This window comes from Hipposideros armiger, unplaced genomic scaffold, assembly GCF_001890085.2.
Source record: "Hipposideros armiger isolate ML-2016 unplaced genomic scaffold, ASM189008v1 scaffold_752, whole genome shotgun sequence".
NCBI classification, from domain to species: domain Eukaryota; kingdom Metazoa; phylum Chordata; class Mammalia; order Chiroptera; family Hipposideridae; genus Hipposideros; species Hipposideros armiger.
Genome location: NW_017732102.1, coordinates 224,857 through 250,550, shown reverse-complemented (window position 1 = coordinate 250,550; position 25,694 = coordinate 224,857). Strand labels below are relative to the sequence as shown.

General features: G+C 39.5%; 1 protein-coding gene and 1 pseudogene across 6 annotated transcripts in view; one reads left to right on the top strand and one right to left on the bottom strand.

Annotated features, from left to right (window-relative positions):
* KIZ (kizuna centrosomal protein) overlaps positions 1 to 25,694 on the bottom strand; it is a 145,322-nt gene that overhangs the window by 100,133 nt on the left and 19,495 nt on the right. The window lies entirely within an intron of this gene.
* On the top strand, positions 4,054 to 21,040 carry LOC109373909 (dnaJ homolog subfamily A member 1 pseudogene; annotated as a pseudogene).

Below are 25,694 nucleotides of genomic sequence, written 5' to 3'. Positions count from 1 at the left end.
CTCCCAAGAGGAGATTAACTGTTTGCATTTCAACAGGTCCCAGTCACAGCGTGAGACACTCCTCAGAGGGAGCCTTATCGGCCTCGGTCGTACCGGGCGGGGCACCCCTCAGAGAGACTTCAGCCTTTCCGGTCATACCGTGGCTTCTCTCATTTAATGGGAAAAGAGGCCAAATGCGGTGGGGCATGTTAATAGAAATTGGCTTCAAGCAACATTTCTTGGTTCCAGATGTTTAAAAAATTAACTACCAGATGTTTAAAGAATTAACTCCAATCTTTCATAAACTCTTACAAAAACAGACAAGGAAGAAATACTTCTCAACTCATTCTATAAAGCTAGTCCTTGACACTAAAACAAGACAAAGACATCACAAGAAAAGAAAACTACAGAGCAATATTTCTTATGAATATACATGTAAAAAAATTTTTGGCATCCCTGGATGGGCACAAATCAACGTAAAAAATCTTAACAAAATACTAGCAAACCAAGTTTAGCAACACAGAAAAGGGATTATACACCAGGACCAAGTAGGATTTATCCCAGGAATGCAAAGTTGGTTCAACATATGAAAATCAAGCAATGTAATATGCCATATTAATAGAATAAAGGACAAAAAACGTAGAAAAAGCATTTGTCAAAATCCAACATGCATTCATGATTAAAAAATAAACCAGAAGCAGAAGGGAACTCCCTCAACCTGATGAAGTGTATCTATGAAAAATCTATAGCTAACATCATAGTCAACGGTGAAAGACTGAAAGCTTTCTCCCTAATATCAGGATTAACACAAGAATGTCTATTCTTACCACTTCTATTTAACACTGTACTGCAGATTCTAGCCAGGGTAGTAAGGCAAGAAAAAGAAATGAAAGGAATCTAGATTGCAAAGCAGGAAGTAAAACTATCTCTACTTGTGGATGACATGACCTTGTATAAAGAAAAACCTAAGGATTCCACAAGAAACAATCAGAACTAATAAACGAGTTCAGCAAAGTTGTAGGATATAAGTATACAAATACAAATAATGCATTTCTATATATTAGCAATAACAATCTGAAATTAAAATTAGGAAAACAATTCCTTTTATAATAGCATCAAAAAGAATAAAATACATAACCAAGAAGTGTACACTTGTACACTGAAAACTACAAAATATTGATAAAAAAAATTTTAAGACCTAAATAAATGGAAAAACATTCTGTGTTCAAGGAACATAAGACAATACTGTTAAGATTACAATACTCCTAAATTGATCTACATATTCAATGCAATCTCTACCAAAATCTCAGCTGGCATTTTTGTAGAAGTCGGCAAGCTGATACTAAAATTCCTATGGAAATACGAGGAACCCACAATAGCCAAACAATTTTCCAAAAGAAAAGCAAAGTTGGGAGACTCATACTTGCCAATTTAAAAACTTACTACAGGGCCGACTGAGTGGCTCAGTTGGTTAAGAACTCGCTCAAGAGTGCGAGCTCTGAGCAACAGGGTTGCCAGTTCCATTTCCAGCCCGAGCTGAGCTGCCGCTGAGCTGCCAACAGGTGGCAGGATGGCTCAGCTAGAAAAAAATAAAATAAAATAAAAATAAAAAATAAATAAAAACTTACTACATAATTAAGGTAATTCTAGACTTTAGTGGCACAAAGATAGACATAGCGATCAATGAAACAGAACTGAAAGTCCAGAAATAAATCCAGGTATCTACAATCATTTGACTTTTCCAAAGACATTTTTAGCGCAGTTTTATGTTCAAGGCTGAAAGGGGCTGGCATTGGTTAGTTCCCTTCCACCACATTAGAGGACTATTATTCATCTATAAAAAAGAATGAAACCTTGCCATTATGCTAAGTAAAATATGTCAGACCAGAAAGACAAATACCATATCATCTCTCTTACATGTGGAACCTACAAAACAAACAAACAAACAAAACCCCAAGATCATAGATACAAAGAATAGTTTGGTAGTTGCCAGAGGTAGGGAGTGTGGGGTGGGAGATATAAAGTTTTAAAATTTTTTTAGTTTAAATAAATTGAAAAAATATATTGGGAGCTGGGAAAAGTGATAATGAAGCAAATGAATATGACTGAAGATACTTCTTAGTGAATAGATGATAAGTTTTAAAATCAGGAGTTCATCTTTGCTGAGGGAAAAGAGAGGGGACATACTTAAGGAGACATCAGCAGGTACAGAGGGTGCCAAAAAAATGTATACACATTTTAAGAAAGGAAAACAGTATTAAAATTGTAATAATATATACTGATAACAAAAGATGAATACAAGTCACATTTGACTTCTGAAATTACAAGAGGTACTCAAAGTGGTTACCATCAGCGTCCAGACACTTTTGATTATAGCAAACTACTGCTTGAGCAATGTTGACCAAAGTGTGCATGTGTATACATTTTTTTGGCACCCCAGTATAGAATTAATATAATGATGTCTTAGTTAATAATTACTAACTATAGTTTTATAAAACAGGTGGATCTTGACCATTAGTGTTCTTTGAAAAAATATATTTATGTTATACCTCATGTTTTATAAAATACTGAGGAAATCTTTACTTTTTCTTGATATAAATTTTTTCACAGACATGGGAATTGAGAAATACCAAGGTGAATGCAGAATGGAAATGGAGCTGTCAGATCAAATTTCCAGCTTTTCACACAATAATTATTGTTCTTAGTTTCTGTGTAAGCAAGTCCTTAACTCACATTGAGAAGCTTTCAAAAAAATCCCTTAATAAAAATTTATATATAATAACCTTGAAGAAATTATTTACTTTACCATGTGTAATGAACTGAATTGTGTCCCTCCCAGGATTTTTTTTAATTGGGGAATTGGGGGAGTGGAACAGTGTTGGGGAATTGGGGAAGGGGACCATCCAAGTTGTTGTTCTTCAATCTTAGTTGTGGAGGGTGCCAGTGGCCATCTGGCTGTCCATCGGCAGCTTGTGACCTCTAAGCTCAAGGTGCTGTTTTACAATCTTAGCTGCGGGTGGGCATAGCCACCATCCCATGCGGGAGTTGAACCGGCTGCCTTGTTGTTAAGAGCGCACGCTCTATCCACTGAGCCATGCGGGTGGCAGCTCAGCTCAAGGTGCCGAGTTCAGTCTTAGTTGCGGGTGGGTATAGCCCACCATTGAACAGGCAGTCTTGTTGTTTGGAGCATGTGCTCTCACCACCTGAGCCGCCCTGCTACCTGTTGGCAACTCAGCGACAGCTCAGCTCAGGCGCAGCATCACTGGCCCACGTGGGAATCGAACTGGCAGCCCTCTTGCTCAGAGCTTGCACTCTTAAGCTAAGTCTTAAACAACTGAGCCACTCGACCGGCCATGTATCCCTCCCAGATTTTTATGTTGAAGCTCTAGCCCCCAATGTATCTGGAGATTGGGCCCTTAAAGAGGCAATTAAAGTGAAATGAGGCAACAAGGGTGAAGCCTCAATCCAATAATACCGGTATCCTTAGAAGATTCCAGAGATCCATCTCTCCATGCATGTGCACAGAGAAGAGGCCCTATAAGGACTCAGAGAGAAGGTGGCCATCTGTAACTCAAGGAGAGAAGTCTCATCAGAAACCAAACCTGCTAGCAGCTTGATCTTGGACTTTCTAGCCTCCTGAACTGTGAGAAAATAAATTTCTGCTTTTTAAGCCACTCAGTCTGTGGTATTTTGTTATGGCAACTCAAGCTGACTAAGACACCATGTCAATATGATTTTTAACTCTTCTTTCATTTTGCCACTGTAATAGATTAGACGTGACCAAATTTTCACAACTGAAGCCACTTTCTAGCCATTAAAACCAATAGTTGTGGAAACTACCTAAATTTTAAAATGGATCCATTAAATTTAGGCTTCAAAGGTTATGTCTTATAAGTTATTTTGAAGGGTATGTCACTATAAAATCAATTTATTATGAGTGTTACAACCAGGTGGCTTTACCTCCCATTTCTTTAATTCAGAGGTGTACACATAGCATGCCTTTTCACTACCCAAGATAAGTGGTAAAAAGCCAGGACCAAAATACAGCTACCTTAGTGGAGAACAAAGATAGCGATGACAGTGGCAGTGGTGAGAGTAGCAATAGGATTAGTGAACATTTGTCAAGCAGTTACCAGGTGTCAAGCAGATTCATATTCATTAACTTTTTTAATCTTCATAATGACCATTATTTTTATTCCCACTCTTACAAGACTTAGCAAGGTTGAACAATTAATTTGCTCCCAGTCATGGGATTCAAAACCAGATCTGAGGACTCCAGTGCCCCATCCCCTTATGCTACAATACTGAAAACTGAATGAGTTAAACTCAAATTGTGTTACTGAACCACAGCTTTTATTTTGCGGGGGGGGGGGGGAACACATAAAAATCCCTAATAAAAAATGTGAACTCTATGACTAATTTCTTACAAAATTCAACCAGTAGAAACTTAGATCCACTAAAATAGACCTAAATGGTACTTGTACCTGATAAATAAAATCAAGTCCATATAGCGTAAATGGGAAGAGTAGGAAAAAAGCAAACAGACACTTCCTGAAAAATTCAGCATTCCAAATTGTACCAGTAGGTGATTTTCAAAAACTAAACACACACACTCCAACACCAACCTTTTTTCCAATACCCCTAGGCCTAAGCCACTGCCTTGATCACAACACAAAGTTAAGTCACAGTTTTCAATTAAATAACAGAAGCTTGACAAGTGTCGTAAAATATCAAGACAAGAGCCCATTCTTTTTTTTTCTTTAAAGATTTTATTGGGGAATTGGGGGAGGGGAACAGCATTGGGGAATCGGGGAGGGGGGATAGACAAGTCGTTGTCCCTTTGTTCTTCAGTCTAGTTGTGGAGGACGTCGCTTCACTGGCCCATGTTGGTATTATGATTGCGCTTTTCCCGGGTGAGGTAGATCGGTCACGGATCACTGGACAGCCGCTCACGGGAGGCTCTTGGCAGCTCATGTTGGCTGCCGGCCACTCACGGTAGCTTATGAGAGCCCACTGCAGCTCCACTGCAGCCTACGCTGGCGTGGTGACTCCCAGCAGCCCAGCTCCAGGTGGAGCTGTTGTTCACCATCTTAGCTACAGAGGGTGCAGTATCACTGGCCCTTATGTGGGATCCAAACCGGGGCCCTGCTGCTCAGAGCTAGCGTCCCAAGCCAACTCTTAACCAACGCACCAGTCAGCCGGCCCAAGAGCCCATTCTTTTGTTACAACTTAATATGCCATTGTGTATACTCCACAATTCCCAAATAGGGTGACTCAGGATATAACTATCTCTTAGAGTTCCCTGTTCACCAAAGAAATTGTACAGAACTACATCAGAGAACTAGAATGCCAACTCTATTTTCTAATTTGAGAGATTTTAGTAAGAGTAGAAATAATTCATACTCTACCACAATTAAAAGAGCAATCTCATTCACAGGCAGGCTCCTTCTTCTTAAAATTCATTAACCACCTGCCCATTCCTTCCTCACCCATTTAAATTTTTTTTAGTGTATTAACATTATTAAATTAACTAGAGCTATTTCTAAAAGGATGGATTATCAAAAGTGGGATTACTAAAACAAGCGTATGTGTATATTTAACTGTGTTACTGCCAGATCCCTTTCCAAAAATGATCTAGGCCCAAACATCTTTTCAGACCGCATGAAGACTGTTTTTTTAATAATAATACGGTATTTCATAGAGTATAAGTATACAAAGTTTAGAAAGTCTTCCAAAGAACATGACATCAATATTTTTTCTTCTCTGTAGGGTTCTATAATCCCTTGTACTACAAAACGAGAAAAGAAACAATGTTTCCCACAAAATTTATCTTACTATTGCTAAATCGACTTATGTTTCCTCTCCCCCTTCTCGTTCACTTTCTCTCTCTTCTCTGTATCTCCACTACACAATATGCACCTATATACATGAATGCAATTCCCTCATTTATTTATAAGAGCTCCTGGCACATAACACACTTGTCCCATAATTCCACCATAGAGGACAGCAAAGGAATGATAGTTGTGTAGCCAAACATCTCCACAAAAGATAAGTTTTAAAAATACTGTTATTTTCATTCTTGACTATGAGAGGCTAAATCCCTTAAAGATACCCTCCCACCATTTTCCTAAGTGAAACCTTTCTTCCAATAACTGAGGAGTTGATATATTTATTCATTAAGGCTCTGGACCAGTCTGCTAGGATCTGAATATTAGCTCCACCACTAACCAGTTGTGTGTCCTGGAGACAAATTACTCTACTTCTTCAGATCTCCATTTCCTAATCTGTAAAATGGGCATATAGAACAGTCTTTACTTTGTAAGGTTGTTGCAATGAGTGTGTGTATGTTTGTGTGTGTGCATATTTATATATACACATACATAAAGTCCTTAGAACAGTACATGAAACACAATAAGACTAATGTGTTAGCTATATATCTGAGTCACACTCCCCACGACCCTCTTGTAAGGCATCCCCAAAAGGAACAGGTGGTGGAAAGTTCAAACTTCATCTGAAATGGGATGCACACCAGGCTCAGGGAACAGCTCTTTCTCTTCCTCTTTGCAGGTCAACAGGTCACTATCACTTACAAAGTGGGGTAGGGAAGCCTAGGCTCTGCCTTGTGAGAGCTCACAGTCTCGTGAGCCTGAAAAGGAGAGCATTTTCTACCCTCTCCTAAAAAAATGTCTACAGATCTAGTTTTAGGGTCAGGACTTGAAAAACTATTTGTGTGATTTAGTTTAATTTTTCATTGTTTTATGAATAGAAACACAGACAAATGAAAAAGCTATTAAGATAAAAAAGGTCCAGATGAACACAGAGAAACTACTTTTTGACTTTTCATCATTCTAGGTCAAATGAAATCACAACTTTGAGGTCAGCAGAGCGGAGGGGTCACCATCCTCATAAAAGTACAATGGCTTGGTATTAGAAACCTGGGCAAGCATTCCGAGCCCCACTTTGGGGAGATTTTTGCACTGTGTATAATTAAGCAGTGATTCAAGGGCACTGTTGGTGAAGGAAGCCCTGTGGGCTAATAAGGATAAGAAATTGGGGATTATATACATAACTTTAGGTAATAATCTAACCCCTGCCCCCTCCCCTACTGTTTTTTTTTCCTGTAGCAGGTATGACAGGGCCTGGCCCAAATCCATGGGGCCCTCACCATCTCAGCCCATGCCCACAGTATCCTCCTGTGAGCACCTATGTCTCTTGGCCTAAGTGCAGCATCCAGAAGTGAAGCCAGGTACAACACTCAGTCAGTGACAGACGGGAGGTAAAGGGTAAACATTTCCTTTTCCTACCCCCAGGTGTGATAACTCTGAGGCACGTTCCACACAGTGCCAAGGTTCCCCGAATAGACTGAACTCTGGCTGCTCACAGTGGTTACCTTAGTCATACTCTTTAATGGCTGTGTCACTTTCCTCTCTCCTGTGACCACCTCCCAAATAAACTTCTTACACTCAAATCCTTGTCTCGGGATTTGTTCTGGGGGATTCCAACTTAATCATTTCCTCTTTAAATATGAACACTTTAGCATAGTCTTAATGACTTCTTTCCCTTTGCCAAGATGTTTGTTTCAATCATGCATCCCCTCCACACCACTGCTTGCTTCACCCCTTGGACATGAGCCTGAGTCTTACAGGAGCTGCCTTGGTCTTATGAATACTGCTCAGTTCCTGAGAGCCACAGTCTGTTCTCATGGAATGGAACTCTTCCCACCACACAACAGCGGGGTGCCTTCGTTTCTGTCTGATGCCTCTCCTGCAGTGGGGCTCCTCCTGGTCACAGCTTCACCATCCTTTCTGACATGGCTTAAATCCACAGCTGAAGTCACTGCACATCTGTCTTCTCCCTTGAAGTTCATCTTCAATTGAGTTTTTTTGTTTGTTTGCTTTTTAAGATTTTTTTTTTTAAATTGGGGAATTGGGGGATGGGAACAGCACTGGGGAATTGAGGGGAGGGGAACAGACAAGTTGCTGTCCTTTTGTTCGTCAGTCTAGTTGTGGAGGACGTTGCTTCACTGGCTCAAGTTGGCACCATCATTGCACTCTTCCCGGCTGAGGCAGATCAGTTGTTGGCTTCTGGACGGCCGCTCACGGCGGCTGGTGGCCGCTCACGCTGGCTGCTGGCTACACACGATAGCCCATGGCAACCCACTGCAGCAGGGGCTGCAGCCTATGGACTCATGGCAGCCCAGCTCCAGATTGAGCTGTTGTTCAGCATCTTAGCTGTAGAGGGCAGTGTCACTGGCCCTCATATGTGGGATCCGAACCGGGGCCCTCTGGCATTCCAAGCCCGCTCTTAACCAATGCACCACTTGACCGGCCCTTCAATTGAGCTTTTAAGGTACTTCTGTGAACACTGCCAGCTCAAATGGATAATCCTTTTATTGCAAACGTGAGCAGTTTAAAGACAGGCACTCTGCTTTCCATGGCTTACCTGATTCAGCTGGAATATTTTAGCACCAAGGGAGACCATTTCACCCTTTCCCAAGTTTAGGTAAAAGTGCAGCATCTGAATGAATAACTGAATATTTTGTATGATGGGGCTAGACTGTTTTTATTTGACCAGAATTTTTCCCAACTTTTGAAGAACATTTCACCCATACAACCTTAGAAGACAATGTAGCAAGATGGCTAATAACATGGACACTGAAGCCACATGGTCTGGGTTTGAATTTTGACTCTGCCTAGCTGTGTAGTTGTGGGCAAGTTATCCAACTTCTCTAAGCCTTCCTATAAAATGAGGATAACAATAGTTATCTACTTTCAGGATTGTTGAGAGCATTAAATGTGTTGATGAATATAAACAGCTTAATGTAGTACCTGACACAGAACAAGTGTGCAATGATCATTACCCATTGTTACTATTATTATTATAATATAAACGAAGCAACAACCTACACAACCATTCTCCACATGACCCTCCACGTGACACTTGCAGAAAGGTATACAACAGTGGAAGTGGAACTCCCCAAGTAGCCCTCAGCCCTGTAATGAAATTCCCTGGTCCTCCACATTCTCCAGCCCTGGCAGAGTATAATTTTCCTGTGAAGTATCCAGTTCACTTCTGCTTTTATTAGAATATATTTCACAGTATGATAGTTCAAAGAAACTACCCCAAAACTTATACTCTCATTCACAAATGCTATTTCTATCTCTCTTGCATACTTACGTTTTGATGTGTTTTTATGTAGTCACTGCTGATACAAAAAACTGAGCAACTAGAACATGCCTAGAGACCAACAGAATTAGACGTTACCTAAAAATTTAAAAATGACAATGTATTATAGAGGGGGAAGATAATTAAATTATAATAAAATTTGTGAGGAGTCAAATGAAGGGCCTGAACATTGGCTTTTTGCTATTTATTAACCAAAAAGAAACTACTACATAAACTAACACTGGATACAAGTTTGGGGGATGAATAGATCAACATATGACTCTGAAGAGCAGCCACTGAATGCATGAAAACACTGGATGTGTTATTACAAAACAGCTAGAATTTTACATTAAAGTAAAAAAACTAGACAACTCCTACTTCATGAATTTTCTTAGTAAAGCATCCCAGTTACTGCTTATGGTTGAAAGTTGCACAGCCACTTTTTAAAAACATCTTTTTATAATTCAAAATTATCATTAATTTGATAGATCCTTTCCCTTTCATTATTGTTTTCCACTGCAATGGCCACTCCCAATTCAGGCCCTTGGTTAATTCTGCCTGTCTGAACTAACCCTGATTTCCTCAGCTCATCCTGCACAGCACTGTCAGCCTCATCTTCCTATAGCTACATACCTGTGATGTAACTGCTGTGGTCATAAGCCCTTCCTTCGCCTACCCTCCACCATACTGTGTGTGCACATGCACATGATTCCAGGAGGAAATCTCAATTCTTGAGCCTGGTACTAAGTTCCATGATATACCTGTCCAAGCTCATTGTCTACCATTTCCCTACAAGAACTTTAGCCAGCCTGGACAACTATCCACTGGACTTTCCTACTTCTACTCCTTTACCCATAACATCTCCTAACCCTGGAATATCTATCACATCCTCACTGACTGACATACTACCCGTCATTCACGCCAGCTCAAACACTACCTCCTCCACCAAGGTGTGGATTACTCATTTCAGAGGAGGCACACCTTCTTTTTCCATGTAGCTAAGGTCTGCCGCATGTAACTGGTATGTATCACACACTATGCCATGCCTTGGAAAGAAGAGCACTTTGTGGGAAGCTCAAGAGCAAGCATTGTGGCTTTCACAGCGGGGCCTACTGTGGCTTCTCAAACAGAACACTTGCTCAACAGCTATTTATTAACTTCAACCAGTGAGACTGTACTGTGCTTCAGACCAGTCCCTGGAGACTAAGGACTCTGGGCAGAAACGAATTCATACGACTGCTTAAAGAAGAGAACAGATTTCCACTAAAAAATAAAACATAATTCATATGATAAGGAATTTTTCTGAAATTAGTATTAGGTAATATGGATTAATTCATGATTTTGCTGAAATGTATTTACCTTTTAGTTGATAGGTCATCAATGGGAAATTGAAAAAGGCAAGATATAAATATCTCAAAATGTTACCTAATTGATTCTAACATACAGTCAAAAGTCAAAGCTTTTAAGGAGGCAACACTTTTCAGTAAAAAGGGAAAAGTTCTCTTCTAATTATTATATGTAATGTTTTATGGAGTTGTCAGCAGTATGTCTCTCACCCTAATTTTAAGTATGACTTAAAAGGAGACTACAAAACTATATGGAAGGTAAGAAATTTGTAGTGCAAACAGAAAAAAAGTCTCCCATTGTACTTAAGTACCACTGAAACTGCTGTACTAAGAATGTGTCTATCGGTTTTGTTTTTTTTTTGGTTTTTTTTTGTTTGTTTGTTTTTAAGATTTTTTTTAATTGGGGAATTGGGGAATGGGAACAGCACTGGGGAATTGGGGGAAGGGGAACAGACAAGTTGCTGTCGTGTTTTTGGTTTTTTTTGTTGTTGTTCTTAAGTCTAGTTGTGGAGGACGTTGCTTCACTGGCCCAAGTTGGCACCATCATTGTGCTCTTTCCGGGCGAGGCAGATCAATCGCTGGCTTCTGGACGGCCGCTCACTGCAGCTGTTGGCCGCTCACGCTGGCTGCTGGTTACATACGGTAGCCCATGGTAACCCACTGCCACAGGGGCTGCAGCCTACGCCGTCGCTGGCGACTCAGGGCAGCCCAGCTCCAGGTTGAGCTGTTGTTTAGCATCTTAGCTGTGGAGGGCAGTGTCACTGGCCCTCATATGTGGGATCCAAACCAGGGCCCTCTGGCGTCCCAAGCCAGCCCTTAACCATCATGCCACTCGGCCGGCCCAAGTCTTACAGTTTTTAATGTACAGATCTTTTACCTCCTGGGTTAAATTTATTCTTGGTCATTTTACAAAACTGTAAGACTTGATGAAAACAATGGAAGAAACTGATGAAAGAAATTGTCATGTTTGTAGATATAGTATCTTTTATTTCAATTTATTTCTATGGTTTTTTTGCCAATGATTCCCACTTCTTCCCTTTTTTTCACCTTTTATTTTGCTTCCTTGATCTAATTGTACCATATACTTTCATTACACTAGTGACTTCAATTGTCTTCATCTTGTTAATGTTCAATAAAATGACATTTTTTTCTATGAAAAAAAAAAAAGAATGTGTCTATCGGGAATGGCACAGAAAGAACAGACTGATTTATAAATTAAAAACACATCAATTATTTCATGACCAAAAGTCAAACACAAAAACTGCCTGAATGGTTTATAAGTCTATCACATCACACTACATTTGGCATACATCTAGTGGCACAGAAATCATTTAACATTAAAGGTCTTTTTATATAGGTCAAAGTTGCTGGGGCTTGGTGTTTTGTATCTTATAATTTAAATAATGCTCTAAAATCTAAGTTTTTTAACTTTTTAATCTTTGGGAAGGAAAACTAAAACTTCCTATAAACTCAGATTAATGCCTGCTAATACACAAAAAAGAAAAACTAAAACCTTTCTCCTACTATAAAAACAAAATAGTGTGGCCTCTGTTTCTTTTCTGATAAGAGTCTTAAATACCAAACAGTTAACTGCATAATAACATTTACTGGCAGCCAGGCAGCCTGCTTAGCAGATATATAAAGCAGGTAAAAGGAGAAAAAGTTAATTTCTTGGCTGAATGATTCCATCGGTAGCTATAGGGCAAACCTGAAAGTCTTTTAGTAAAGTAGCAGTTGATTCTTCTATCAATCTGTAGCACACATACTCTTCCAAGGAAAGCATTAAATATGAAAATCATATCCCGTTATCATCTGTTTCCAGCTTTCAGCCCAGTAAGCTTTTCTTAATGAATGCTGCAGCCTAAGGAACAAGCATGCTGTTGGCTTTTCTGAATAATGGAGTGTTGCTACCATTTTTGCTTATTACAATATCGACTGGCTGAGGGGGTTTCACAACATAGTCACAAGTGACTACTCTTGCCAGCATGCTCCAAGTTATTACAAGATGTTTTTAGACATTTCATCTAAAAGAGCTTTACTGCTTTTAGTGAAGAAAACATCTATGGTCTTGAACAGAATCATTTATATGGAGATAGACAGGAGGATTAGAAGCCTGCATTACAGCAGATACATAGCAGAATTTATTTAACTATTCCTTGCCGGTGTTTTTGTCTGTTGCTTAGATATGCAATCCTTTCTTTCCACTTTATCTGTGAAAAGGTTAAAATGTACAAAATAATAGACACAAAGAGAAGAAACAAAATGCCACATTTTGTTTACTTTTTGTTTAAAATATTTCTGAGACTAAGAAAAAGCAGCTACAAAACATTATTTAGAAAAACACAATTGCACCTACTAACAACACTGAGATTTTCTTTGGAATCTATCTCTTTTACACCCACAGTGACTGCCTTTCAGCAAATTTAATTGAATTAGACTTTAAAGCAATAAATACTCTTATAAGCAAAAGCCTTTAAATAATCACTTAAAGTTTAGTCAAAAATAACTTTGTAGTAAGATGATTAAAAAAAAAACAACCAGTATCTTAAAAGATGAACACTCCAGAAATCCTCTGTTGACAGCAAGTTTATCATTTTAATTTATTATCTTTTCTCCGTCTTCATCTTTCAGTTAACTCTTTACTCCCAGGCTATCTTTTGAGAGTAGCTGTATCTTCTTAATTTGAGTCTCATATTCAATCTAAATATAAACAAAGTTTAGGCTGGCTGAGTGGCGCATTGGTTAGGAGTTGGCTTGGGATGCCAGCTCTAAGCAGCAGAGCCCTGGTTTGGATCCCACATGAGGGCCAGTGATGCTGCACCCTCTACAGCTAAGATGCTGAACAACAGCTCAACCTGGAGCCGGGCTGCCATGCGTCACCTGCGACAGCATAGGCTGCAGTGGGCATGAGCTTTCATGAGCTGCCGTGAGCAGCCGTCCAATGGTCGGCGAGCTACTGCCTCACCCAGGAAGAGCACAATGATAATACCAACATGGACCAGTGAAGCGACATCCTCCACAACTAGGCTGAAGAACAAAAGGACAGCAACTTGTCTGTTCCACTTCCCCGATTCCTCAATGCTGCTCCTCTCCCCCAATTCCCCAATAAAATCTTAAAATAAATAAAATAAAATAAATAAATATATACAAAGTTTGATTTTTTTTTGTGGTGGATATTATTACAACTAGCACCTCTATATTTTTCAGTCTTTACAACATAAAAGGAACAGTGAAGTGGAAAGTAAAATTGATATTGCTGAGAAATTCAACTTAGATAATTTAACAAATAGCACATATAAAAAGCTGAATTCTATAAAGTGTTATATATTTTCAAAAAAATAAGATTGATATTTTTACTTAGTCTTTCATCAATTTAGAGAATAAAACCTTGATATACTAAACTATCATGAAAATCTAGTTACTTTATTATAAAAGTTAAATGTTAGACAGTGTTTTCTCTCAAAAGTTTTGGCCTAAACAAATCAGTCTTATTGACTTCTTCTTTGTATGATATCTACATAATATCATGGTCCTACTAACTGCAACACAGTAAATTATTTGCTACATCATCAACTTAAGACATATTCCATGTTCTATTAATAAAAATATACCATAGACATCAATGATCAGCACCATAAGACCCCAGTTTGCTCTGGCACAAAAAACAACATAAAAATGTCTGCATCACTATCACACTATAATTGATGAAAGTGACTCCATCATAAAATGACTTTTTCTTAAAAGCAAGGCATGAAAAGCACTTTGACTAAGTATGTTAGTAATTAAAGCCTAAAAAAGTCATTGAATGTGGTCCATCACAGATAAGTATCAGAACATTTTCTAAATTAGACAGTGATGCACTGTAATTAGAAACACACCTATGAGATAATTGAATTAGAAACTGCTTCCTTAGTTCTCAGTCTGAACATAAAAAAGATGTGAGCTTTGTTTTGACACACAGAAAAAATGAACAGACAATAATAACCAAAATTGACTTGTTTGGCTCAAAATATCTTAAAAGGTATTATATGCTGTCCCATTTTTAATATCAGTTAAGCAGGGATTTTTGTTTTCTCTATCAGAATGCCATTAACATGATGGCAGTAATGATATAAATAGATATCTAATTAAAGTTTTATAAGGCCAGAAGAAACAATAAAATAAACAAAAAAAAAGATAAAGAAATGGGCAATTAAAAAATGCAATTTATTTCTCTCTTTTCTATGTCTAATCCTTTGAACTCAGAGATACTTACTTTTTAACCCCAAGAACTTTTAACAGGCATATTTTCCAGATTCCAATGGAAAGTATCTTTAAAAAGGGATAGGGCAGGGAGTGAATTATAAAATAAATGGAGGTTTATTAAATAATTAGAAGTTAAGCAAAAATCCTTTGTTCCTGTGGTTACAAATATTTTCTTTTGCTCTTTGAGATCAGTTATAAATATGCAATGAGCATTGCACCTGATTTCCTCATTATGGGGTCATTTCAGAGCCATAACTTCCAAAGACAGAGCACTTTCTCATGGAAACATGGGAGTATTATTCAATTCATTTTGCTGTAGCAAAAAGTGCTGCCTTGATTGGGGCTTCATAAGGAACAGTAAGGAAAATATCTTCAAGAGTCCAATTTAGATTTTTCTCAATGCATCTGAAGGTACTCTTCTAAATTAATGATTCAAATAAAAATTGTACAATGTATTTGAAATAAAAAGTTACTATCACATATTGATAATTTATACAAATTGTAACTCTGCATTACCTATGACCATGGATTTCCACCAAAAACTGCTCTGTTCTCTTTCTTTGTCTTTTATTTATAGATGATATTTGGTTATTATCCATCAAATCTACCCATCCAAACACTGGAGAGCAGGGGTCTTAAACCATGCTCTGCGGGGACCATAGGCCCCCTAGTTCTGCTTCTTTTATCTGCATTTAAACAAAGGGTTCTACTATGGTTAAAAAAAATTTTGTTTTAAGTTTGAAAAATACCATATAGGTGAATCCTTCCAAGACTTTCCCAGCTAAAAATGTCTAACGAAACAGCAGAGTAGGTATCTCTATCTGCATCTATTTCTCCAACCGTCAGAAATAAATAAGAAATTACTTATTTCTTCTCTGATCACGTCCCATATATTTCTCTTATTTCCACAATACATCTGGACTTGCATGATATCCTTCCTCTCTGTTGCAGGCTGTGGTTTCTGTTCTCTTCTTTCCATGTGGCCTAGATTCCTCACAGTCAGATTTGCTGCTTCAGGGGCCAAACTACCCATGCCCCAGTAGCATCTGCTTGTCCAGAGCCTCTCTAAGGATAATCCCCACGTCCCCCAACTCCTCTAGGGGAAACCTGTTTTAATAAATCCAATAGCACTGGATTAACTCATCAGGTAACTTGTTCTGTTACTGTATTGCTTCACGGCACTGGGCTTGATGCCCACCTAAACTAAGGAGGACCTTTCTATTCAATTCCTTACCCTGTACAAGCAACTTACTTTGTTCAATTAATGAAATCTGTTGATGATGATCTTTGGTCATGGGAAGAGAAGATGAAGTTTCTGGCAAATCTTTCAGGTCTCTGGGATCTCTCTCCATGCTCACAACATGTCCCATTTTCCATATTTTCCTTTTTTTCTTCTGTATTCTCATATTCCTTCAATTTCCCCTCGTCATATTACTACTTGCCTAAAAGTGCCACCATTACCTTTTATTCATGGGCTTCCTTTTTTCATTGGTGTTTGGGATTATACAGTAATTCTCAGTTACACAAATGAATAGACATTTGAGACCCTTACATTACAGTTGAAAAATGGGTACAGAGAGTTACATAAATTGTGACTTGACTTTCAGGTGAATATGGAAGATGGGACTAAGACTCACAATCTTTTGGTTTTTTCCTCCTATTTTTTCTGGACTTCCTGTTAGATGCTGAACTTTTACCAAAAGATATGAAAGAATATTTATGTATTCAACTAGTTCATATTAATGGGCAAGGCACTTTGGTAGTAACAAATGGGATTTGCTTCAGGCTTTGTCCTCCAGGAAGCTGAAGGTTGTGTTCTGTCCACAGTGGCTGTCACAATGCTTCGAAGGAATTGAATGAGAGCTCAATCCTGGACATAAGCAGGATGACTTTCCCTGCTTAGGGATGCTCCCTGAGTATCCTGACATGCCAGCCCCATGCCTGGCACTTGAATGTGGGAGGCTAAAGCATATGCTGGCAATGTTCCATACATGTCTTTGGGAACTTTCTGAGTGATCCTCAATTCCAGTATCCCAGGCTCCTCAGAGCCTGGAGAGGCTCCTCTGCCCACAGGAGCACATGATTAATCCCCCATCACCTGTACCCTTCCCCCATCAGTCCTCAAACAGTGATGCTCAGAAGCCAGGGTATGCATATCCCAAATGCTCCGAACCATTTGCTTTGCTAGTTTCCCTGTGGATTAAGCTCCAGATGCCAACTGTGGTAGTTGGATTAATAATACACCCTGTTTCAGTTACCTGTACTGCCCTGTCTCACCTTGCCACTTGCCTAGTGACATTCCTTACACTTCCCAAATTAACCACTTATATTTGAACCCCTGTCTCAGGGTCAGCTTTGGGGATAACCCAAACTGAGACAAGGACAAAGGGTACCCAAGGAAAACTCCTATAAGGACTAACTGGGGCCCTTCTATAAAAGCTGCTTACATGGGAGCAGAGGGGCAGAAAGAAAGAGAAAAGGGCACAGTCATCACAGCACTACTAATACTAAGATTTACATTCTGGAACTGGGTTTATTCAGCCTCTTTATTCATCTGACAAGTGGCAATATAGTCACAATACTTTATTTTCAAAACTATATGACAGATCAGGGAGGTGCCAAATGGGCTCTGTTTCAATTCCCCTGTCTTATTCATTTTATTTCTATAAAATTAGTATGGTTGCAAGGGTAGGGGACAATGACTGTTCTTGGCTGCTTCCTGCTGAGAGTGGGCATCATCCCTGCCTGTGGGCACTAGAGTTTCTTGCTTAATCTCCCTAGAGGAGTCCAGGAAAGAGGAGAGCCAAAAGGCATTCAATAGGTATCCCAGGTGGGGCACAAGTAGAGAGGCAAAAATGAGCAGCTCCAACCGTTGTTAGAAGAGGAGCTTAAGGTCTTCAATAGGCTCACAGAAACAGGAGAGAACTGTCTCTTCCTTCTAGGGGAGTCCTGTGGAGACTCGAATGAAATAAGTTTGATTCTGGGGAAGTGGACCTAGACACTGACTCTCTGAAACCCGACAATAGTTGGGGTGCTCAGAAAAATTGCAAAGGGTCCCTACCATTTAGGAGCTAACTGGTCTGTTAGAGACCCCTCCTTATCTAGGCTTCTAACAGTATTTGGTCCCCTGGCTTTCCAGGGCTCCAATGTGTAGAGGGGTCGGCCTGTGGAAGATGCCAGTTCCCCATATTTCCTAAGTGACTGCTGAGCCTCTCTCCCAAGTTAACAACATAGGGAATAACAGAATTGAGGCCAGAATCCAAAGCAATGGGCAGCAATTAGGGCCAGGGCTTAGAGGTCTCCTGACAAAACTTTTACAGAGTCCTTTTTAAGTCTGATTTTCTCGTTTTACATTTCCTCTAAGGTATAGGCCAACAGTAAGGAACAGGCTTGAGAATGAGCCCAAGTTTAGGGGCTTTATTTATCCACAAAACCGAGCAGGTCTAGAGGAAATAGGTCCAGAGTGAGTGGTTAAGACAGAATAAATCGTCTACATATCAGTCAGGAAATTAACAGGCTTACTTGCCACATCAAGGGTCACCCGCAGTTCCTCCCCTGTGATGAGAATTGCCTCTTTCCTCTGGGGAGCCAATGGGAACCCCAGGCCTACCAGTCAACCACAGCATTTGTGGAGAGGGAGTTTGTCCCTGCTTCCTTCAGTGCAGGGGACAATCCCTCCTCTAGTGCCCTTTTAGTTTGCATAGGAGCAAGGCTGCTTTGCAGGATTAGGACACTCCTTACTGGGCTTCCACATCCAAAGCAGGCTCCTTTTCCTCTTCTGGGGTTGCTGGGGTGGCCCTGAGGTGGCTCTGGCCTTGGCTTCTCTATTAACTGCAACCAAAAATCTGGCCTGCCTCTGGTCTCATCTACAGTCTCACTGTTCCTTTCTTTCCTTGTTTTTCCCTGTGTCAGTTGTTAAATACATTTAAACAAATTCCCTGGCCTTCTTTTAGGATCTGAGCCTCTTTATCAGGGAGGTAACAGTGGGCCAGAATCATTATAATCCTGCCAGGTTAGGGAAAACATTAGGCTAACCTTTCTTACACTGACCTATACTTTGACCCCGAGGAGGGCACATGAACTCTAGCAGTTCTAAAATACAGAAGTTTACATAACTATTAGCAAAACTTAGTTCTTAGATTTAATTTTCTTGAGTAACTAAAGACCTAGTTAAGACAATATAAAACAGAAAATTATTTTGATGGCACATATAATCTTTGCTTTTCAGGCAGAAAACTTTTTTCATAAAGTCAGTAGCAGACCAATAGTTTAACAAACTTTGTCTTATTTAGCAGAGAGAGAAAACTTAACTAATTTTGTACCAGCTTACTTTTGATATTTAAATTTAAATAATCACATTCAGCTTAATCCTACATAAAATTCTCTCGAGATTTTTCTTTACAAATCTTCTATAACTTTCCCAGTCCCTCTTAGTTTGTTTCTTCTCACTCATTCAGAAATAACCATCCTTAGGACAAACTACTTTCTTTCAGTTCCTTCAAAAATGCATTTCCATACTTTATACCTTCCTTGAAAACACACATCATTTCCTTTCATATTAATTAGAATCCATAACCTTCAGAACCTTAATTTTTACAGACAACTAATAGCAAGTAACCAATATTTCCATTAGCAAATCCACAATACATTTTGCAACTGTTAGAAGTACAGGTTTTGTAATAAAATACAAGATATATTTATTAACAGATCTTAATCTATCTTTTAGCTTTCCTGTGACAATCCAGAAATAGATGAACTCAGATCTACCTAATAATTAATATTTCAGTATTTCATTATTTTGAAATAAAACAAACAAACAAAACAACTATATGACAGATCAATATCGTTTAAAAGCCCTCAAAAGTATTACAGGCCTCCAAATAAAGTAGTATAATTCATAAATCAGTTGAAAGATTTTTGTTGTTGTTGTTGTAGTCATGGTTTTTAGCTCTTAGTCCATTAAAAAAAATTTTTTTAACATTATATAATAAAGTGGGCCCAGGAAGAACTTTCCAGAAGGCTGGGTGAGAGGCAGAGGAATGGCAGCTGCCTGCGCTACGCAGAACAATGTGCTCCTTCCCACTCCCCCACACCACCCTTGCCCCTCTCACTGGCTGTCAAAAATGGTGAAAAAACAATTTACTGTGCTGTTTTGGGAGTCACACGCAATGCCACTCAGGAAGAATTAAAAAGGCTTATAGGAGACTGGCCTTGAAGTACAACCCTAATAAGAATCCAAATGAAGGAGGAAAGTTCAAACAGATTTCTTAAGCTAATGAAGGGTGCTCTGACGTAAAGAAAAGGGACTTCTATGACACAAGATAACAGGCAATTAAAGGTGAAGCAGGTGGTGATTTTGGCTCTCCCATGGACATCTTTGATACAGTTTTTGGACGAAGAGGAAGAAAGCAGAGAAAAGAAGAGGTAAAAATGTTGTGTGCGCATCAGCTCTCAGTAACCTTAAGAAAGTTATATAATAGTGCAACAAGAAAACGAGCTATGCGAAAGAATGTGATTTGTGACAAATATGTAGGATGAAGTGGCAAGAAAGGAGCAGTAGAGTGTTGTCTAATTGCCGAGGTACTGGGAGGCAATAAGAATTCATGATAGGACCTGGAATCGTTCAGAAAATTCAGTTGTGTGTGTGGAGTTCCAGGGCCATAGGGAAAGGGTCAGTCCTAAAGATAGATCTAAAAGCTGAAATGGAAAGAAGATAGTTCAAGAGAAGAAGATTCTAGAAGTTCATATTGACAAATGCATGAAAGATGGCCAGAAGATAACATTCCATGGTGAAGGAGACCAAGAACCAGAACTGGAGCTCGGAGACATTATCATTGTTTTAGATCAGAAAGACAATGCTCTTTTTTACTACACAAGAAGACATTTTAATGTGTATGAACATGCAGCTGGTTGAAGCATTGTGTGGCTTCCAAAAGCCAATACCTACCTTGACAACCAAACCATAGTCATCACCTCTCATCCAAGTCAGACTGTCAAGCATGGAGATATCAAGTTTGTACAAAATTAAGGCATGCCAATTTATTGTAGGCCATATGAAAAAGGTCACCAAATAATTGAATGTAAGGTAAACTTTCCTGAGAATGGCTTTCTCTTTCCTGATAAGCTCTCTTTGCTTGAAAAACTCCTACTTGAAAGGAAGGAAGTAGGAGACTGATGAAATGGACCAGGTAGACTTTGACCCAAATCCAGAAAGACAGCACCATTACAATGGAGAAGCATATGAGGATGATGACCATCATCCTAGGGATGGTGTTCAGTGTTAGACCTCTTACTGGGGCCAATGAATAACACTCACTGCTGGCATTTTATAGGCAGTAGTGAGTGAGTGGAGGACTATAATCACAATATGCTCACTACCTGCTATTGTTTTTGTTTTAATACTCAACTATAGTAGTGTTTTAAAAGTTAAATGAAGAATAAACTCAAATATAGAAGCTCAAAAATAAATAAGTAAATATATAAAGTGCCCAGTCTTGCAAAAAGGGAGAAATTCACTTAAAATAATTTGGGCAAAATCCTCACACAGGATTCTCCCACACTGCTTCGCTTTCTTTCACTTTCAAGAATTCTACCAATTAGGGCTGGCTGAGTGGCGCATTGGTTAAGAACCGGCTTAGGACGCCAGCTCTGGGCAGCAGGGCCCTGTTTCGGATCCCACATGAGGCCCAGTGACACTGCCCTCTACAACTAAGATGGTGAACAACAGCTTGACCTGGAGCTGGGCTGCCATGAATCGCCGTCGCTGGTGTAGGCTGCAGCCCCTGCTGCAGTGGGCTGCCATAAACTACCGTGTGTGGCCAGCAGCCACTGTGAGCGGCCCGCAGATGGTGTGAGCTGCCAAGAGCCAACGTGAGTGGCCGTCCAGAGGCTGGCAACTGATCTGCCTCACCCAGGAAGAGTGCAATGATAATACCAACATGGGCCAGTGAAGCAACGTCCTCCATAACTAGACTGAAGAACAAAAGGACAGCAACTTGTCTGTTCCCCTCCCCCCAATTCCCCAATGCTGTTCCCATCCTCCCAATTCCCCAATAGAATCTTTAAAAAAGAAAAAAAAAAGAATTCTACCAATTAGAAGTTCATTTGCATTAACTATACTCTTCATGGGGGAAATACCCTTGGCATGTTGGAGTATGTGGGCAATCCACATGCTCAATCAGAACACCTTTCTCCTGAGACTTACGTGAGGTCAATCAGCAAAGGAGGTAAAGTTCCAATATCTACGTGGGGCAGAATTGAGAGGTGAGTGGTTCTGGCATGCTGAAGGCCTCCACTGAACAGTGGCACAAAAGGAAGAGGAAAAAAGAAATGGGAAGGTACCAGAGATAAACATCCCCCATCCTGAAACTGCCTACTACACGGCTTGCGGGGCTAAGTGGTATCTCTGCCTGCTTTTGTGTGCACACATAAAGCATGAGGACTTAGGGTGACTGCCAAGGTACAGTTCTCCATGGAACTCAACATCTCCCAACCATAGCTACATGATCTGCTCTTTTATGCCATCAGCAGATTTTTTTTTAAATTTTATTGGGGAATTGGGGGGAGGGGAACAGCATTGAGGAATCGGGGAAGGGAAACAGACAAGTTGCTGTCCTTTTGTTCTTCAGTCTAGTTATGGAGGACGTTGCTTCACTGGCCAATGTTGGTATTATCATTGTGCTCTTCCTGGGTTAGGCAGTCATTTGCCGGCCATTGGAGAGCAGCTCACAACAGCTCACCCCCGCTGTCGGCCAGCCCTCACGGAGCCCAGCTCCAGGTCAAGCTGTTGTTCACCATCTTAGCTGTAGAGGGCGCAGCATCACTGGCCCTCATGTGGGATCCGAACCGGGGCCCTGCTACTCAGAGCTGGCGCTCCCAAGCCAACTCTTAACCAACACACTACTTGGCTGGGCCCATCAGCAGATTTTTTAAAAAAGGCATTCCTTACCCCAAAATAAAAAAGTAACATCTATATGATTTGTGAACCATGCTTATGACTAAAGCATTACATATTCCTAAAATTTATCATTCTTTCTTTAAGATGGTCCCTTATACTGATATTCTTTAGTAGCTCATTATATAAGTTTTTTTTTATACATCCAGTTATATACAGCAAATGCTTGCAATATAAAAATATTTACAAAGGATGGTTCTTCCCTTTAAATTCCTCCCTCTCACATTTAGTTATAACAAGAAATCAATAATTAAGCAAAGCATCAATATGAAAATGAAAGGAAAACTACCATTATTTTCTTTATTTTACTGGGAAGGTAAAATTCCCTGCTTTGTCCATCACTATTATTTTCTCTGTGAACTCTTTGAAAAGAGGAGGTTTACAATGTTGATAATGACAATTACTTATTGAACTTAAATCCTTTTATTTGAATACTAAGAGAGGTAAAAAAAAAAACTAGAGTGCTGTAGCTTAAACTTGCTATTACTTGAGCACATCTAATCTTCAGATCTTGTTTTCTAAATACCTTTCCCCACCAAAAGGAACCATATCTCCTAGGATAAGAAACTAATTCCATGTCTGAGGCAGGAAAGTACAAGGTAAACCTGAAACATCTTGTGCCCAAAAGCAAAGATGTCTCAGAATTAATGGAATCATGTCAAAAGGACACAGGAGCCAGTTTGAAGACACTCACTGGTCAAATTTGGGAGAATATGAAAAACAAAAAGAATAATTACAGTAATTAATAACATACTGACTAAATAAAAATTCATAAGCCCATGGTGATGGGGGGGGCAGAAGAAGGAAAGAAAGCTCTTCTTTAGAGAAGAATGCAAGCTAATAGATGTATAAGATAAAATTAGAAAATCACCACTTCACCACCTCCACTATAACTGATTCAAGCATTGCTAATGGATCCTATAATAAAGCCTAGGTAAAAGGCTATGGAAGAACAAGATATTCCCAAGATATCAAACTATCACCCCATAGATTTATTTACTAGTTTACAGAAGAAATAAAAAAGGTGCCTTACAATAGAAAGATTTAGAGATCACCATCAAGGCATCAAACTCAGCTTCACTCAGGTAGAACCACTTGACACCATGAAAGATCAGCCTCCCGATAGGATGTAGTAGAAAGAAGAGAACCTCAGCTATGATTAGATAATTACAAATTCAGTCCTCAGTGTCACAAGTTACATTTTCAGTACTCAATAGCCATGTACGGCTAGTGGCTACTGTATCGGACAGCATCAGTATAGAGAACATTTCCATCACTACAGCAAGTTCTACTGGGCAGTGCTCGTCTAGACTGAATTTCCAGTTTACAGGAAATATAGGGGATGCTATACAGATTGAGTTACATCATGAGGAGATAAGGTTCTTTGGAAAAGACAATTATGCTGGGAAAAATAGAAGGCAGCGGGAAAAGAGGAAGACTAAATATGAGATAGACTAAATCCATAAAAGACATAGGCATGAGTCTACAGGGGCTGAGCAGGGCTGTTGAGGGCAGGACACCACGGATATCACTCATTCATAGGGTCACCAGGAGTTGGAGCCAACGTAACACACACATACAAGTTAAATGATACTTCAAAGAAATAACCGCTTTAATTCAGAATGTGAGTCATGCTAAAAGCCTGCCTTCTTCAAAAAAGCCAATGTCATGAAAAAAAAAAAAGTGGTGGGAGACTAAATTAGATTAAGAGACCAAAAAAGACACAAAAACAAAACGTAATGTGTGAACTGTAGTGGGCTCCTAGTCTAGAAAAATAATAAGACTATTGTGGGAAACTGGGGAAATTTAAGTATCAGCTAGGTATTAAGTGATTTTATGGAATCATTACTAATTTTCTTAGGTGTGGTAATGGTAATGGTATTATGATTATGTATGAGACCATCTTTGTTCTTAAAAAATCCACACTCAAGTATTCAGGAGAGAAGTGTCATGGTGTGTCTGCAGCATACTTTAAAAAATACACAGACACACCCCAAATATGGCAAACTATTTACAACTACTGCATCTGGGTAGAGAGTATATGAGTTGTCTTAGTCCATTCAGGCTGCTATGACAAAACACCACTGACTGGTGACTTATAAACAACAGAAATGTATTGCTTACAGTTCTGGAGGCTGGAAAGTCCAAGATCAAGGCACCAGCACAGTTGTTTTCTGGTGAGGACCCTCTACCTAGTTCAGAGCCACGTCCTTCCTGCTGTGTCTGCACATGGTGGAAGTGGCCAGGGAGCTCTCTAGGGCCTCTTTCATAAGGCACTAATCTAATTTATGAGAGTTCCACCCTCATGACTTAAGTGCCCCTCAAAGGCCCCCCTACTTACTTTTAGGGGTTGGGATTTCAACATATGAATTGGGGGGGGGGGCAGAATGCAAATATTCAGACCATAACATGAATGTTTGTTAGAATAATTCTTTTAATTTTTCTGTGTACTTTAAATTTTTGCAGTAAAAGGATGGGGAGAAAATTGCTACAGAAAAAATAAAGTTAGGAATGTACCGAAGCCACTTCTCCTATAACCCATATTCAGTTGAGTTAATGGTGGCAACAACCTCTGACCAGCACAAATGAGACAAAAAAGGCCTAGCCTTCCAAACTTGGAATAATTTGTAGAGCAGAAAGTTGCCAAGCATCTTAAGAGAATGGGTTGCCAGAATCAGAGGGTTACTAAGAACCACTGCTCTGGGACACATAGTAGAGGAGCATGAAGGTGAACTCCTCAAGGCCCATTCTATCCCCTCCGTCTTCCCCAACACACTGCCTAACCAGAACAGAGGAGTACAGACCACAGAAAAATAATCATTTGAAGAAGGAAGCAATCTCTAGAGGGAACTCTAATCCTGCTCAAATTCAACCATGAGACCAAAAAATACCATGTGCCAAGTAGTAGCAGGTGTTGTGCCTGTTTTAAGTTGACAATTTGTGTAATATAACGAAGTATAGATCTTCTATTAATTCCTCAACTAAAGTAGAAATCTGAGAAAATG